Below are 15882 nucleotides of genomic sequence, written 5' to 3'. Positions count from 1 at the left end.
AGGGTACAGGTTCCACACTTTCAGCACCGAGCCTGATGTGGGGATCAAACTCACGAACTGTGAGTTAATGACCTGAGCTAAAGTCAGACGCTCAACCGACTGAGCCACCCAGGCGCCCCTATTTATTTCTGAGGTGGGGGTGGAGGGGCAGAGAGGGAAACAGAATCGGAATCAGGCTCCAGGCTCTGAGCTGTCAGCACAGAGCCTGACGAGGGGCTCAAACTCATGAACCACAAGATCATGACCTGAGCTGAAGTCAGACGCTTAACCGACTGAGCCACCCAGGCGCCCCCAAACAGAAGCAGTTAAAAACAACACACATGTGACACCTATGTATTGTCTAACAGTTTATGTAGGTCAGGAATTTGAGGATGGCTTATCTGGATAGTTCTGAATTGGACTCATGAAACTGAGGTCAGCTTGTGGCTGTACCTGCAGTCATCATATGAAGGCATGATTGGGGGTGGAGGGTCCTCTTCCAAATGATTCACTGACATGGCTGTGGGCAGGACGCTGCTCCCTCACCACATGGACATCTCCATGGGCCATTTGAGCGTCCTCACGCTCTGGATTACTCTAGAGAAAGTGATCCAAGACAGTAAGGCAGAAGCTGTAATGCCTTTTATGATCAGCTGTCAAAAGTCTACGTCCTCACTTTCGGATTCTTTATTACCAGCACTCCTAGCTGTGGCATACTTCACTAATGACTACTTGCACCTTAAATAGAATAGGTCCACCAGGCACTCAAGGACTGACTTAGCCCATCAACACAGGCTATGCCTCCCTCCTGAGAGTATAGACTGCCACCAACTATCAATTCTCTGATTCCTATGGCAGTTACTGTGGTGAGATGCTCAGTTACAGAGCAAGGGATTTCATGGCCGTTGGTTCAGGCTCTCTTCTTGGACCCAATATATGTATCCTTGGGGCCAGTTTAGGGCTAGCCTAGTCCTCGACAGTGTAAAGTGTCCCCTTTTATTTTACTCTGAGACAGTGGAGTTGCCCAGACTTCTACAGCCATCGCTGCACCTGTGAAGGATATGGGCATCCCTTCCCAGAGCCTTTAATCCTGTGGTTATCAATCCTGGCTGCCTATTAGAGTCATATGGAGAGTTTTGGAAAGATACTAATTGTCAGTTCCCCAGGATACCGATTCAGTGGTCTGTGATGGCACTCCTGGCATCAGTACATTTTGAAATATATTCAGGAGATCATAGTGTGCAGCAAGGGGTGAGAAGCATTGCTCTATTTCCTTCTTGAGTACCAAGTACAGGGGTTGGCAAACTTCCTGTAAAAGGCCAGATAGTAAATATTTTAGGCTTTACAAGAAACTATTCAACTCTGCAAGTGTATCACAAAGGTAAGTGAATGAACATGTGGGCCAATAAAACTTTATTTACAAAAACACGTGGTGGGCCAGATGTGGCTTGTGAGCTGTGATGTGCCAACCCTTAAACTAGATCAAGGAAACATGAATCGCACCCTGAAGCTACAAATGAAGGCTCCAGTAGGGCCACCAAGCTGCGGGAGTCTCACTAGTGTGTCCTGAATTCTGGCAATGGTAAACAGTTTGATTTCCCTGTTCTTCACCCATTTGAACTACCTGCTTTGGTGTAGACCTAGTTGTGGTGTCCTTCATCTGGAAAAATAGGACTGAACCCATCCTTCTAACAGAACGCCTACCATTACCCTATTGTGGCAGGGTCATGCATGGGAAATAGCTTCTGTGCCAGAAGACCCTGTGTCCAGGTCTCTTGCCACAAAACTGTGATACTGCTATGTCTCATGAGTCACATACAGCTACTGCTCTAGTCCCTGGTCTCTTAACCCCCTCTTGGCTGAAGAGGCATGTTGGAAGATAATTCTTTTTTTTTTTTTTAATTTTTTTTTTTAATGTTTATTTTTGAGAGACAGAGACCGTGAGCAGGGGAGAGGCAGAGAGAGAGAGGGAGACACAATCCGAAGCAGGCTTCAGGCTCTGAGCTATCAGCACAAAGCCCAACACGGGGCTTGAACTCATGAACTACAAGATGATGACCTGAGCTGAAGTCGGATGCTTAACTGAGCCACCCAGGTGCCCCTGGAAGAGAATTTTTCATTGGACTCTTGGATTTCTTCATGTCTTGCACGCAAGGCACAAACTACCTTTGCTCTAGATTATATTTTCGAGAATATGTGTGTAGTGAACATCCTTGGCAGATTGGAATAGTCTCTCCAAAGCAAAGAGAAGACACTTCTGGAGCAAAGAGCTCTAAAGAAACATGGTGCCTCTCCACAGCAAAGGGAAGGCATGCTTAATGCCCATAATGAAAAACTAGGATTTCCCAAACTCAGGGTTTCTCTCCTAGAATGCACCCCACTGTGTGTGCAGGTTTTTGTCTGGGTCCATCCATGTTGCTCCCATAGGATTCAGGGGCAAGGAGAAACTGATGAAGATACGCTGATGCGCACACTAATTGCTGTGCTGAGCAATGAAGTTCTTTGTCTCTGACCCAGATACTTTCTTCTGCCAGCAGGGAAACTGAGTCAGGCTAGTCACCTTGCAAGTATGGCAAAAGTTTAGATCTTTTACATTTCTCGACGGTACAGTGTCCTTCAGAACCTTCACTAGTACTGGCTTACTGGAGTCGATGGGCCTTCATGTGGGCGTTCACTCCCAGAGCCTTATTAGAGCTTGTTTGTGAAAGCACCCCTGTGGTTACCCACAGCAGCTGAGTGCTGTAGGTTTAGAAACAAGCAAGCCTCCCCAGTGACCACGGAGAGGGGTCATCTATATCTCACTCCTTTCCCACTCTTTACTTGAAGTGTGAGGCTTTCTGGCCAATTCCACTGCCTACACCAGTGAGCTAGGCCAATCTGGTTGGAGTGTAAAGATGTCTGAGGACAGTGGTAAAACTCAAGTTGTTTCTACTTCGCCATCTCAAGGAAAAATCAAATTCAGGTCATGCTCGGGAAACCATGGCCTGAAGCTAAAGGTATGACTATAATATTCTTTCCTAAGACCTCAGAAAGATCAAAGATGCTGCCTCAGAGCATGTTCAGTCAGAATGAAGGCCCTCTAAAGATTTTACAGATGTGCCTCATAGATGCAGATAATAGGGCCTCTAGGAAGCTTGAGGGCATTAACTTTAAGACATCGCAGCAGAAGCCAAGGTTCTTAGTGGAGTTATCTTGAAAAGATTTCTGTGTGTGTTATATACTAATGGAGCTAACCCCCAAAAGATTGTTGGAAGACCTTAAAATTTTAAGGAGGACTATATCAGTGGAAATAGTTTGGCTTGAAAAGGACGGAAGAACATACCAACAATGAAAAGAGGTTTTGGACCTCTAAACATCCCTAAAGCAGGAACCAGCCTGAGAAAACTACTCAGATGCAGTCACATGCTACCGTTAATGACAAAGAAAAGAAATCAGAGGACAAACCAAGTGCTTAGACGGGTGGACCAGGAGCCATGGAGAGTCATATCTGGGCCACAGTAGCACTGAATCCAAATTGAGGATGTTCAAACATTTGCCCAGCTGAATTTCAGAACTGCTCTGGACCAGTGACACCATTGTGTCTCCCATTTTCTCTCCTTTTGACCAGTAATACTCACAGCACTTACATGCTCGGTCCAGCATCGAACGCTGGGTGTGGGGGAGGCAGACAATTGGTCTCTTTAGTTGTACTGATCTACAGAGGAAGAGTTGTTGCCCTTGGTATAGTTGAGGAACCACACCTGAGGGGTCTCCTCCACTCCTAGTCCTGAGTTTTTAGCCCCACTCTACACTGGCGCTGTATTAAATGTGCCAGTCACCTCGTCTTGGGTCCTCTGCTTGAGCATACTTATGATGACTTACACATACCTTAAATAGAATAGGGCCAGGGCACCTGGGTGGCTAGGTTGGTTAAGCGTCTGACTCTTGGTTTCGGCTCAAGTCATGATCTCATGGCTTCACGGGTTTGAACCCTGCATGGGGCTCTGCACTGGCAGCATGGAGCCTGCTTGGGATTCTCTCTCTCTCCCTCTTCTCTGCCCCTCCCCCAGTCACACTGTCTCTCTCAAAATAAATAAACTTAAAAAAAAAAAAATAGAATAGGGCCATTAGGTGCTATAGGTTAGAAACAAGATAATGAGGTTCCAGATGCTGAGCTGATATTGTAATGGGGTCTTTGGAGGGCTTCACATGATCAACAGAATGCAGGAGAGGTGATGTTATGTTACTTCTGAGATAAAGTTATGGAAGATCTCAGCTTCCATCTTGGTCTCTCACTCTCAGATTCTTTGCTCTGGGAGAATCCATGCTGTGAGCAGCCTTTGGAGAGGTCCAAAGCCAAGGAACTGAATTGTGCTAACAACCATATGAATGATTTAGGAAGTGGATCATTGATGCCCATTTGAGTCTTCACATAACTGCAGCCTTAGCTGAACACTTTATTATAACCTCAGAGACCCTGAGCCTCAACCACCCAGCTAAATTGCTCTCAAATTTCTGACCCTACAAAATAAATATTCGTTGTTTTATGCTGCTATTTGGTGGTGGTGGTGGCACTTTGTTATGCAGGAATAAATAACTATAATGAAAACATAAACATTAATGTAGTCACCAGTCAGCTTAAAGAAAAAATTAACAACGTTTGAAGCCTCATACCTCATGTGCGCATCTAATTCAATCTGCATCTCTCAGGCTGAGGCTGGAGCAAGTTCTCTGCTTTCAAAGGCTCATGTGATTAGAGTCTGTCCACCCAGGTGACCTAAGATAGCCTCCCTATGTTAAGGTCCATATCTTTACATCTGTAAAGTCCCCATGTAATGGAATATCCATGGGTTCCAGGGAGTAGGAGGCATGGACACCATTCTGCCTACCATATGTATGTATATATCTCTAAGCAATACATAAATGAATTTTTTTACTATTAAATATCTTTTGATATATGTTGCAACCTGAGTTTTCTGTTTAATATTTTGTGCAATTTATTTATGTTGATGAATAATTCACTCATTTTCACTGATATATTCCACTATTAATTTATCCATTTTTTGGACCAGTTAATTTGGTCAAGGTTGCTTCCGGCTTTTCCTATTATGGATAATGTTTTTGTATTTTGTTGTTGCTGTAAAATATTTTTGTATATGCCCGTTGGTGTTCTAGTATCAATATCTAGAAGTGGAGTTTCTAGATAATACAGTATTATTATCTTTCACCCTACTTGATAATGCCAAATTGCTTTGCAGAAAAGTTGAGCCAGTTTACATTCTAACAGCAGTAAGTGTTCCCTTGTCACATATCTTCACTGATACTTGGGATTGTCAGACTTCTTAGTTTTCTAAAATGAGATCCCATTTGAGTCGTGATTTGCATTTTCCTAATAATATGGTAATATTATGGTAATTTTTCTCTATTGTCATTTAAGCATTTTTTTATTAAAAATTTTTTAAGTTTTATTTATTTTTAGAGATAGAGAGCATGAGCAATGGAGGGGCAGAGAGAGGGAGGGAGAGAATCCCAAGCAGGGTCTGCACTGTCAGTGCAGAGTCCAATGTGGGGCTTGAACACATGAACCACAAGATCCTAACCTGACCTGAAATCCAAGCGTTGGATACTTAACCACCTGAGCCACCCAGTCATCCCTCGAGTCTTCCTATTCTTGAACATTCTTGAGTAACCCCTCTAAGTCCTTAAAATGTCTTTTAATCAAATTTTTAAAATGTATGCATGCTAGTCTTGTGTGTACGTTAGATTCACTTCACAGTGACTATTTTTTCATTGTAAATGGTTTTATTAAAACAAGTTTTCTTCTTTTGGTGAACTAGTGCATAGAAATACAAATAAGTTTTGAGTATTGATCTTATAGGCAACCACTTTCCTAAGCTCTTTATTTTTTTTAATGTTTATTTTTGAGAGAGAGAGAGAGAGAAACAGAGCATTAGTGGGAGAGGGACAAAGAGAGAGAGAGACACGGAATCTGAAGCAGGCTCCAGGCTCTGAGCTGTCAGCGCAGAGCTCGATGCGAGGCTCAAACTCACAAACTGTGAGATCAAGACCTGAGCCAAAGTTGGGTGCTCAACCAACTGAGCCACCCCACTAAGCTCTTTATTATTGCTAAAATTTTCTCTGTAGCTTTTTTGGGGTTTGCTTGGTAACTGATCATATCACCTGCAAATAATCTCAATTTTGTTCGTTTCCTATCCTTTTTCATTTATTTTTCTTATTTTGCTGGCTGGAACTTCCAGCGGCAGTGTTGAATAGGAGTGGTGATAGGTGGCATCTTTGTCTTGTTCTTGATTTTTAAAGGGGATATTTCCAGAGTTTCTCCTCAAGAATATTTGTCGTAATTTTTGGTATAAAGGTCAAATCAGGTTAAGGAAGTTCTTACTCATCCTAGTTTTCTAAGAGTATTAAATTAAAAGAAAATTTTTTTCCACATCTGTTGAGGTGATAATGTGGTGGGGGATTTGGGGCCTTTAATCTATTAGAATGATAAATGGAATTTATAGATTTTTTAATTAAACCATGCTTACACTCCTGGGATAAACTCAACTTGGTCATGGTGTATCATCTGTTTTATATATACTGCTAGACTTTGTTGAAGTTTTATTTTTTTTTTATACGATCCTTATCTGGTTTTGTTATTAAGGTTATACTTGCCTCATACAATTAGTTGGGAAAGAATCATCTCTTCTTCTTGGGCATACGCTATTGGTAACAATCTGACTGAAAACTGGCCAATGGAATGTGAAGTGAGTTAAGCTGTTTCCAGTTCTGGTTCATAAGAATCTCCCATGCATAATCTACCATTCTTTTCTTTCCCTAACCATGTTTACTTAAAAGCTGAATGTGATAGTGGTACAAAATAGAACCCTGAGTCTCTGAGTGGAACAGAGCACTCTCCACCCCCTAGACAAACATGTTACACTATAAAATGAACAAGCAATAAAAAACTTGTATTGTGTGTCACTAATAAAGAACTTGGTACATTGAAGTAGACTGCCATTTTGATAAAATCCTAAGAGATGTCATATTGGGTTAGTCATTTAGGGGTTAGGGAAAGGTGAAGAAACAATAACAGAAACCGAATAGATGGTAACCTATGTTGTACTTTGGCAAAATAATGGATAAAACTGTGATTGACAACATTTAAGTATCAGCTGAGCTTTAGGAGAAGAGGTTGGTAAACTGTGACCGTAGTGTATGTTGATCGTTGACTACATTTGGCAGTGTTATAGGAAAAAACATACTGGTTTACAGGAAATAATGGAAAGTCACAGGGAGTCTAAAAATGCAAGGTACTGAATGATTGAAAAGCCTCTAGATCTCAAATAGTAAGTAATAACACAGTCTTATTAAGACTGGATCAAGAGTGCTATCTTCCCATCCAGTTTCCACCACTTAATTGAGAGAAAGGCACAGGTGTAAAGTTAAGTTACAAAGCAGGCTTGAGAACTATGCCTAGGAACAAATAAGTTGGATGTGGTGTTTGGCATCAAGGGACTGTCAGCAAATGGATCAGAAACCTATTGTTTGAGGAAATCTATTGTCAAAGAAACCCAGTGTCACCTCCCCCTTCCTCTCCCTCCCTCCACCTCCGCAAAAACAAAACAAAACCCCTGTGACTCTTGAACTCTTGAATGTGCCTTAGAACAGCCCTGGGTGGGTAGGGAGCCGATGGCAAAAATTTCTTGGCCCCTAAGATGTTCTAACTATCGGAGTGTGAACAGAAAGGATGTACGCTATGCCCATAAAAATCTCCCATGGGTCATCCTCCATTCTCTTTTCCTTCTTCATGGTGACTTAGAGGTTATGTGCTGTATGTGACAGTGGCACCAGGTAACACCTATGTCAAATGTGGCCAAGGGGAAGCACAGACATGGCAGGACTGAGTCACAGAGAACAAAGCAGGAGACTTCTCCCCAGAGCCACAGCTGCTAGCTACTGCTCTACCACAGCCCTCCATCTCCTCTCCTTCTTGAGATGGCTAAATTAATTTTGCGGACCTTGGCAATTAGGCTGGGGTCATGTTAGCGTTCTGGCCATGTCATTAAGGATGAAGTGAGGGAAGTCACTTAGAAAACCAGCCCATAAAAACCTCCCACAGGTCATCCCCTATCCTTGGAAGTTCACGTTGGAGACGGCGGTGTCACAGGAGTAGCAATTCTGGGCTCCTGCATAATTGCCTGCAACAGAGCTCTGCTGTCCCCCTCCCCCCAACCTTTCTGGACCGTGATCTGAGCAAGCAATCACTTTTATTTCATTAAGCCATACAGATTTGGAGATTGCTACAGCGTTAGCTTACCCTTGCTACTACAGGCGCTCTTTCTCGATTCTCTAGAAGAAATTGTATAAAACGGAAATAATCTTTTCTTTGGAAATTTTGAAAAACTCACCTGTAAAACCATCTGTGCCTGAACTTTTAAACTTTTTTCAGGGGGTGTTCATAATAAGCATGTAATTATTCAGGCTTCTTAGTTCTCATTAGTTTTCCTCCAAGACCAGTAGCATCAATGTCATTTGGTATGTCAGTTTCTTGTGGCTGCTGTAACAAATTATGATAAATGTGGTGGCTTCCCACAATTTATATTCCCTCATAGTTCTGGAGTCTCGGAGTCTGAAATCAGTTTCGATTCTGAGCCAAAATCAAGGTGACAACATGGCCATGCTTCCTCCAGAGGCCTTAGGGGAGGATCTGTTCTCACCTCTTCCAGACAAGGTTGCTGCTGGCATTCCAGGCACTCTGATCTCTGCCTCCATGGTCACAGAACCTTCTCCTCTCTGGTTGTATCTTCCTTTTCCTCTTGTATGGATACTTGGGACTGCATTTAGGGCCCACACGGATAATCCAGGAGTCTCCCCATCTCAAGATCCTTTAAATACATCTTTAGCCTTATAAAGTAACATTCACCCTTCCATCTAGGTACTAATTTACAGGTTCCAGGGATTATAGCCTGATATCTTTGGGGACAATTATTTAAATCTACCACACCTGGGAACTTGTTAGGAGACAAATCTCAAATCGTGGTGAATAAGAAAGTCCAACGGTGTTTTAACAGGAATCTTGTGGTTTAACAAGGCTTCCAGGTGATTCCAGGTGAGCGCTGAAGTTTGAGAACCATTGCTCTAGGATGTTGTCCATTTCATCTCCATTTAAAAATTATTGGCATCAGGGCACCTGGGTGGCTCAGGTTGAGCATCCGACTTCGGCTCAGGTCATGATCTCACAGTTCACAAGTTTGAGCCTGGCGTCAGGCCCTGTGCTGACCGCTCAGAGCCTGGAGCCTGCTTCAGATTCTGTGTCTCCCTCTCTCTCTGCCCCTCCCCTGCCTCACACTATGTCTCTCAAAAAACAAATAATAAAAGAAAAACTTACTGGCATCAAAGTGTTCATAATATCATCTTCTCATTTGTGCCTTTTCTTTGTATCAATATAAACAGATTTTCATCTGTTCAAATTTCACCTTTTGACATTTATTGTCTATTAAAATTGATTTTTGTACTTATCTTTATTATAGTTCCCATTTTCTACCTGAACTTATTCTAACTTATCAAACTGGATACTTAGTATATTAATTCCGAGTGTTTCTTTCTCTTTCTTTCTTTCTCTCTCGGTCTCTTTTTTCTTTTCCTTTCCTTTCCTTCCCTTCCCTTCCCTCCCCTTTCCTTTTCTTCCCTTTCCTCCCCTCCCCTCCTCTTTTCTTCCCTTCCCTCCCCTCCCTCCTCTTTCTTTTCTTTTAAATAAGCACGTAATGGGGAGCCTTGGTGGCTCAGTTGGTTGAGCATCTGACCTCAGCTCAGGTCATGATCTCACAGTTTGTAGGTTCAAGCCTGCGTCAGGCTCTGTGCTGACAGCGGGGAGACTGGAGCCTGCCTTGGATTCTGTGTCTGTCACTCTCCCCCTTGCACTTTCTCGCAAAAATAAATGAACATTAAAATAAATTTTCTTAAGCACTTAAGGCTGTAAATTTCCTTCTCAATTTTACTTCCACTGCATTCCCTAAATTCTGATACTGAAATTTTCTTATTCAGTAATTTAAAAAGTGCCATTATTGTTTGACCTATCTATTATTCAGAAGATTTTAAATTTTGCAAATGTATGAAGTTTTATATCATTTACTTAAACATTTTAAAATGTCTATTCATTTTTGAGAGAGGGACAGAGTGCAAGAGGGGGAGGGGCAGAGACAGAGGGAGACACAGAATCGGAAGCAGGCTCCAGAGCAGCTGTAACAAAGCACCACAAAGCAGGTGCCCTGGAGGAACAGGAACGTATCCTCTCAGACTCCTGTTGGGCTAGAGATCCAAGTGAAGGTGTCAGCAGGGCCATGCTCTCTGTGAAGCCTCTAGGGAAGAATCCATTCATTTTTATTTTTTTTTAATGTTTATTTATTGAGAGAGAGAGAGAGAGAGAGAAAGAGAGAGAACATGAGTGGGGGAGGGGCAGGGACACAGAGGGAGAGAGAGAGAATCCCAAGCAGGTTCCACGCTGTCAGCGCAGAGCCCAACTCAGGGCTCAATCTCACGAACCATGAGATCATGACCTGAGCCAAAACAAGAATTGGCCACTCAACCAACTCAGCCATCCAGGTGCCCCAGGAAGAATCCTTTCTTGCTTGTAGCTTCTGGTGGTTGCTGGCAATCCTTAGCACTGCTGGGTTTGAGGACACATCACTACTAATTTCCGCCTCATCTTCACATGGCATTTTCCATAGCTGTGTCTCTACATCCAAATTTCCCTCTTCTTACAAGCACACCAGTCATATTGGACTTAGGGCCCAATCTAACCCAGTATGATGTCCTCTTAACTCTTAATTAATTAATTAATTAATTAATGAAATTTATTGTCAAATTGGTTTCCATAACAACACCCAGTGCTCATCCCAACAGGTGCCCTCCTCAGTGCCCATCACCCACTTTCCCGTCCCCTCCACCCCCCATCAACCCTCAGTTTATTCTCAGTATTTGAGAGTCTCTTACGGTTTGCCTCCTTCCCTCTCTGTAACTTTTTTTTCCCCCTTCTCCTCCCCCTTGGTCTTCTGTTGAGTGTCTCAGGATCCAAATATGAGTGAAAACATATGGTATCTGTCTTTCTCTGCCTGATTTATTTCACTTAGCATAACACTCTCCACTTCCATCCAAGTTGCTACAAATGGCCAGATTTCATTCTTTCTCATTGCCAAGTAGTATTCCATTGTATATATAAACCACATCTTCTTTATCCATTCATTAGTTGATGGACATTTAGGCTCTTTCCATAATTTGGGTATTGTTGAAAGTGCTGCTATAAACATTGGGGTACAAGTGTCCCTATGCATCAGAACTCCTGTATCCCTTGGGTAAATTCCTAGCAGTGCTATTGCTGGGTCATAGCGTAGAACTATTTTTAATTTTTTGAGGAACCTCCACACTGTTTTCCAGAGCGGCTGCACCAGTTTGCATTCCCACCAACAGTGCAAGAGGGTTCCCATTTCTCCACATCCTCTTCAGCATCTATAGTCTCCTGATTTGTTCATTTTGGCCACTCTGACTGGTGTGAGGTGATATCTGAGTGTGGTTTTGATTTGTATTTCCCTGATGAGGAGCAATGTTGAGCATCTTTTCATGTGCCTGTTGGCCATCTGGATGTCTTCTTTAGAGAAGTGTCTATTCATGTTTTCTGCCCATTTCTTCACTGGATTATTTGTTTTTTCAGGTGTGGAGTTTGGTGAGCTCTTTATAGATTTTGGATACTAGCCCTTTGTCCGATATGTCATTTGCAAATATCTTTTCCCATTCTGTTGGTTGCCTTTTAGTTTTGTTGATTGTTTCCTTTGCAGTGCAGAAGCTTTTTATCTTCATGAGGTCCCAATAGTTCATTTTTGCTGTTGTTTCCTTTGCCTCTGGAGACATGTCAAGTAAGAAGTTGCTGTGTCAGAGGTCAAAGAGGTTTTTGCCTGTTTTTCCTCTAGGATTTTGATGGTTTCCTGTCTCACATTCAGGTCTTCATCCATTTTGAGTTTATCTTTGGGAATGGTATCAGAAAGTAGTCTAGTTTCATTCTTCTGCATGTTGCTGTCCAGTTCTTCCAGCACCATTTGTTAAAGAGACTGTCTTTTTTCCATTGGATATTCTTTCCTGCTTTGTCAAAGATTAGTTGGCTATAAATTTGTGGGTCAAATTCTGGACTCTATATTCTATTCCAATGGTCTATGTGTCTGTTTTTGTGCCAGTACCAGACTGTTGTGATGATTACAGCTTTGTGGTAGAGGCTAAACTCTGGGATTGTGATGCCTCCCGCTTGGGTTTTCTTCTTCAATATTACTTTGGCTATTCGGGATCTTTTGTGGTTCCATACAAATCTTAGGATTGCTTGTTCTAGCTTTGAGAAGAATGCTGGTGCAATTTTGATTGGGATTGCATTGAATGTGTATATTGCTTTGGGTAGTATTGACATTTTAACAATATTTATTCTTCCAATCCATGAGCATGGAATGTTTTTCCATTTCTTTGTATCTTCTTCAATTTCCTTCATAAGCTTTCTATAGTTTTCAGCATACAGATCTTTTAAATCTTTGGTTAGGTTTATTCCTAGGTATTTTATGATTCTTGGTGCAATTGTGAATGGGATCAGTTTCTTTGTCTTTCTGTTGCTTCATTATTAGTGTATAAGAATGCAACTGATTTCTGTACATTAATTTTGTATCCTGAGACTTTGCTGAATTCATGCATCAGTTCTAGCAGACTTTTGGTGGAGTCTATCGGGTTTTCCATGTCATCTGCAAAAAGTGAAAGCTTGACTTCATCTTTGCCAATTTTGATGCCTTTGATTTCCTTTTGTTGTCTGATTGCTCGTGCTAGAACTTCCAACACTATGTTAAACAACAGCAGTGAGAGTGGACATCCCTGTTGTGTTCCTGATTGCAGGGATAAAGCTCTCAGGCTTTCCCCATTAAGGATGATATTAGCTGTGGGCTTTTCATAAATGGCTTTTATGATGTTTAAGTATGTTCCTTCTATCCCGACTTTCTTGAGGGATTTTATTAAGAAAGGATGCTTTATTTTGTCAAATGCTTTTTCTGCATCGATTGACAGGATCATATGGTTCTTATCTTTTATTTTATTAATGTGATGTATCACACTGATTGATTTGCGAACACTGAACCAGTCCTGCAGCCTAGGAATAAATCACACTTGATCATGGTGAATAATTCTTTTTATATGCTGTTGAATTCAATTTGGTAGTATCTTGTTGAGAATTTTTGCATCCATATTCATCAGGGATATTGGCCTGTAGTTCTTTTTGGGTCTCTGTCTGGTTTGGGAATCAAAGTAATGCTGGCTTCATAGAATGAGTCTGGAAGTTTTCCTTCCCTTTCTATTTTTTTGGAACATCTTTAGAAGGATAGGTATTATCTCTGCTTTAAATGTCTGGTAGAATTCCCCAGGGAAGCCATCTGGTCTTGGACTCTTATTTGTTGGGAGATTTTTGATAACTGATTCAATTTCTTCACTGGTTATGGGTCTGTTCAAATTTTCTATTTCTTCCTGTTTGAGTTTTAGAAGTGAGTGGGTGCTTAGGAATTTGTCCATTTCTTCCAGGTAGTCCAGTTTGTGACATATAATTTTTCATAGTATTTCCTGATAATTTCTTGTATTTCTGAGGGATTGGTTGTATTAATTCCATTTTCATTCATGATTTTATCTATTTGGGTCCTCTCCCTTTTCTTTTTGAGAAGCCTGTCTAGAGGTTTATCAATTTTATTTTTTCAACAAACCAACTCTTGGTTTCATTGATCTGCTCTACAGTTTTTCCAGATTCTATATTGTTTATTCCTGCTCTGATCTTTATTATTTCTCTTCTTCTGCCGGGTTTGGGGTGTCTTTGCTGTTCTGCTTCTATTTCCTTTAGGTGTGCTATTAGATTTTGTATTTGGGATTTTTCATGTTTTTTGAGATAGGCCGGGATTGCAATGTATTTTCCCTTCAGGAATGCCTTCGCTGCATCCCAAAGCGTTTGGATTGTTGTGTTTTCATTTTCATTTGTTTGCATATATTTTTAAATTTCTTCTCTAATTGCCTGGTTGACCCATTCATTCTTTAGTAGGATGTTCTTTAACCTGCATGCTTTTGGAGGTTTTCCAGACTTTTTCCTGTGGTTGATTTCAAGTTTCATAGCATTGTGGTCTGAAAGTGTGCATGGTATGATCTCAATTCTTTTATACTTATGAAGGGCTGTTTTGTGACCCAGTATGTGATCTGTCTTGGACAATGTTCCATATGCACTTGAGAAGAAAGTATAGTCTGTCGCTTTGGGATGCAGAGTTCTAAATATATCTGTCAAGTCCATCTGATCCAATATATCACTCAGGGCCTTTGTTTCTTTATTGATTCTCTGTCTAGATGTTCTATCCATTGTTATAAGTGGAGTATTAAAGTCTCCTGCAATTACCACATTCTTATCAATAAGGTTGCTTATGTTTGTGATTGTTTTATATATTTGGGGGCTTCTGAATTCAGTGCATAGACATTTATAATTGTTAGCTCTTCCTGATGGATAGACCCTGTAATTATTATATAATGCCCTTCTTCATCTCTTGTTACAACCTTTAATTTAAAGTCTAATTTGTCTGATATAAGTATGGTTTTTCCAGCTTTCTTTTGACTTCCAGTAGCATGATGGATAGTTCTCCATCCCCTCACTTTCTTTTTTTTTTTTTTTTTCAACATTTTTTATTTATTTTTGGGACAGAGAGAGACAGAGCATGAACGGGGGAGGGGCAGAGAGAGAGGGAGACACAGAATCAGAAACAGGCTCCAGGCTCCGAGCCATCAGCCCAGAGCCTGACGCGGGGCTCGAACTCACGGACCGCGAGATCGTGACCTGGCTGAAGTCGGACGCTTAACCGACTGCGCCACCCAGGCGCCCCGATCCCCTCACTTTCAATCTGAAGGTGTCCTCAGGTCTAAAATGAGTCTTTTGTAGACAGCAAATAGATGGGTTTTATTATTATTATTATTATTATTATTATTATTATTTTTATCCATTTGGATACCCTATGTCTTTTGGTTGGAGCGTTTAGGCCATTTACATTCAACGTTATTATTGAAAGATATGGGTTTAGAGTCATTGTGATGTCTGTAGGTTTCATGCTTTTAGTGATGTCTCTGGTACTTTGTGGTCCTTGCAACATTTCACTCACAGAATCCCCCTTAGGATCTCTTGTAGGGCTGGTTTAGTGGTGGTGAATTCCTTCAGTTTTTGTTTGTTTGGGAAGACCTTTATCTCTCCTTCTATTTTGAATGACAGACTTGCTGGATAAAGGATTCTTGGCTGCATATTTTTTCTGTTCATCACATTGAAGACTTCCTGCCATTCCTTTCTGGCCTGCCAAGTTTCAGCAGATAGGTCTGCTACTACCCTCATGTGTCTACCTTTGTATGTTAAGGCCCATTTATTCCTAGCTGCTTTCAGAATTCTATCTTTATCCTTGTATTTTGCCAGTTTCACTATGATATGTTGTGCAGAAGATCGATTCAAGTTACATCTGAAGGGAGTTCTCTGTGCCTCTTGGATTTCAATGCCTGTTTCCTTCCCCAGATCGGGGAAGTTCTCAGCTATGATTTGTTCAAGTACACGTTCAACCCCTTTCTCTCTCTCTTCTTCTTCTTCTGGAATTCCTATGATATGGATATTGTTCCATTTGATTGCATCACTTAGTTCTCTAATTCTCCCCTCATACTCCTGGATTTTTTTTAATCTTTTTCTCAGCTTCCTCTTTTTCCAAAATTTTATCTTCTAATTCACCTATTCTCCCCTCTGCCTCTTCAATCCATCCTGTGGCTGCCTCCATTTTATTTTGTACCTCATTGATAGCATTTTTAATTCATCATGACTATTTTTTAGTCCCTTGATCTCTGTAGCAATAAATT

The sequence above is a fragment of the Neofelis nebulosa genome, chromosome 5 (assembly GCF_028018385.1).
Source record: "Neofelis nebulosa isolate mNeoNeb1 chromosome 5, mNeoNeb1.pri, whole genome shotgun sequence".
Classification (NCBI taxonomy): domain Eukaryota; kingdom Metazoa; phylum Chordata; class Mammalia; order Carnivora; family Felidae; genus Neofelis; species Neofelis nebulosa.
Note: the sequence above shows the minus strand (reverse complement) of the source record.